The sequence below is a fragment of the Myotis yumanensis genome, unplaced genomic scaffold (genome assembly GCF_028538775.1).
Source record: "Myotis yumanensis isolate MYYU_CA2020_CCGP unplaced genomic scaffold, mMyoYum1.0.hap1 SCAF_4, whole genome shotgun sequence".
In the NCBI taxonomy this organism is placed as follows: Eukaryota; Metazoa; Chordata; class Mammalia; order Chiroptera; family Vespertilionidae; genus Myotis; species Myotis yumanensis.
The window spans coordinates 9,800,677-9,803,145 of record NW_027223755.1 but is presented as its reverse complement, the minus strand read 5'-3'; positions in this window follow the sequence as shown (position 1 = coordinate 9,803,145).

The window sequence follows — 2,469 nt, the reverse complement described above, 5'->3', positions numbered from 1 at the left end:
AATGAAGTAACATTTGTAGGACACGGGGCAGTTTTCAGATACCCTGTAAAGTCAGAATACATACATGATGAACAAGGTCAGCCTCACATGTACCGCGTAAGGCCATGTACTTCCAGGCCACCAGTTATAAAGGATCCCACTAAATGGTGCTGGTGAGGTTTTGATAGTTTTGATTCCTGCTGCTTCTCATCTGAATCCTTTGTGACAAGTTTTGTCAGCGCCGCAGCACAGCGCGGCACATGGCACGGGAAAAACATGCCGCCGAGGTTTCCGTCTCCTATGCCACAAAACGGGGTCCGTGTTACCCTTGTGACGGCAAAGCTCTTACATTTTCTCCAACAGAATCAGCCCAACACTTAAGGTCAGGCATTTTCTTGCACTTTTTGCTGTGACAGTAACAAAACACCATTTCCATGCGAACACCATGACTGTCTGGTCATTTGTTTAGAACAATCAACACTATTAAATTGAAGATATGCATTAAAATCCACTTGATTTCCTGGTAGAGAGACTTTTGTCTGCATTTAGGCCTCAGTCTCTACTGTTGACAAAGTATAAAGTGGACAATTAGACTCTAGAGCAGTGGTTCTCAACCTTCCTAATGCCGCAACCCTTTAGTACAGTTCCTCATGTTGTGGTGACCCCCAATTTCATTGTTACAAATTGAACATAATTAAAGCATAGTGATTAATCACAAAAGCAATATGTAATTATACATGTGTTTCCCGATGGTCTTAGGCGACCCCTGTGAAAGGGTCGTTTGACCCCCAAAGGGGTTGCGACCCACAGGTTGAGAACCGCTGCTCTAGACCTTCACAGACCCTTTTAATCCTGAAATCTTTACTTCCAGATTGAATGTGGTGGGGGCATTGCAATCACCATAAAAATATTCCTGCTTCAATAATACAGGATGGCAGCCTTCTTAAACTAGTCAGACTCTAAGAAGAGCCTTCTGGTTTTATACATATTCAGATTTCTAGGTTTTAAATACATTGACATTAGAGTTCAGTTTAGTTTTCCTTTGAATCTCACTTGGTAGGGGTGGTGTAATAAAAAATATTTGGGCCCTAGCCGAGTTTGCTCAGTGGGCAGAGCATCAGCTTGCGACTGAAGGGTCCTGGGTTCAATTTCAGTCAAGGGCACGTGCCCAGGTTACGGGCTTGATCCCCAGCAGGGGGTGTACAGGAGGCAATCAATGGTTCTCTCTCATCATTGATGATTCTCTCTCCCACTTCCTTCCTCTCTGAAACCAATAAAGAAAAAAAAAATTGGTCTTGGTCCCTGGTTCCTGGCACTGAGCTCCTAAAACCCATGGAATTTCCTGATTTGTATTCCTAACAAGCCCCTTTGGCCCAAACCTGAGTTTATGCTAACAAGGGGACTCTTGGCCTTGGTTGCCCTCACATTTGAGGGCTAGATCCATCAGCCTCACCCTAAGATCCCCAGGGAAGGACAAGGGGCAGGATGGCTCAATAAACGCTGGACAATGATTTAACCCATCATGTCCAGGAGCTTCCAGGTTGGTGAACACCTGCTAGGAGGGTGAGGCGCCAGGAAGCGCTGCCCACCTCCCCCTAACTGCTCCCCACCCTGTGCACCTCTTCCATTTGGCTGTTCCTGGGTCCTAGCCTTTACAATAAAACTATTGTTATACATGTTTCCCTGAGTTCTTGAGTCATTCTAGTGAATGGCTGAATCTGAGTCCTTCATTTGTAGTGGGCCAGGCAGAAGTGCAGCTATCTTGGTGTCTGAATTAGGGGCAGTCTTGTGATCACAACTTGAGGAGTCTCTGCTCAGTAGTGTCTGACGTGAATGGATGGACACCCACTTGGTGTGAGCACCGAAGAACTGCTGTTGGAAGAGTGGAGGATGGGAGATGGAAGAGGCTCCATCAGTCTCCAGTGCAGGAGGGACTCCTGTGGTGGCTGGTGGCTGGCACCGTCCTGCCTGGCTGGCACACTGCAGACTCAGCCAAAAACCTTAGCAGGAGTCAAGGGGGAGGAACGAAATACCCAGTTCAGTACTGGGAAGCTTTAGTAGCTGTGTCATGTGTAAAGTGCTTTGCAAACTGCAAGGCAACATTAGGTTATCACAGAGGGCAGCTTTCCTCTCCTGCAATCAAAGTCGCTGGTATCTGGAGAACAGTGACATACCCTTTATACCTTTCTGGAAAAGTAACATGAACTGTACCTGCCCCTCAAACCCACCCTAAAAGACCTTGCCAAATCTGAAAACTCAAATGATAACTTTAACACTTTGTTGGGCTTCTATCCCTGATCTCCACCTTGTGGTCAGAACTCTTGAGAGTGTTTAAAAATAAACCTTGCTTCATACCTTGGCTTAAGCGCATAGCCTGGGCTATTTTCGGTATTCAAAATTTACTAGGAATGTGCATACTTGAGACCATTGTGTGTCAGGGATTTTTTTAAAACTACAACTAACTCAGAAACATGGACATTCTAAGACAAA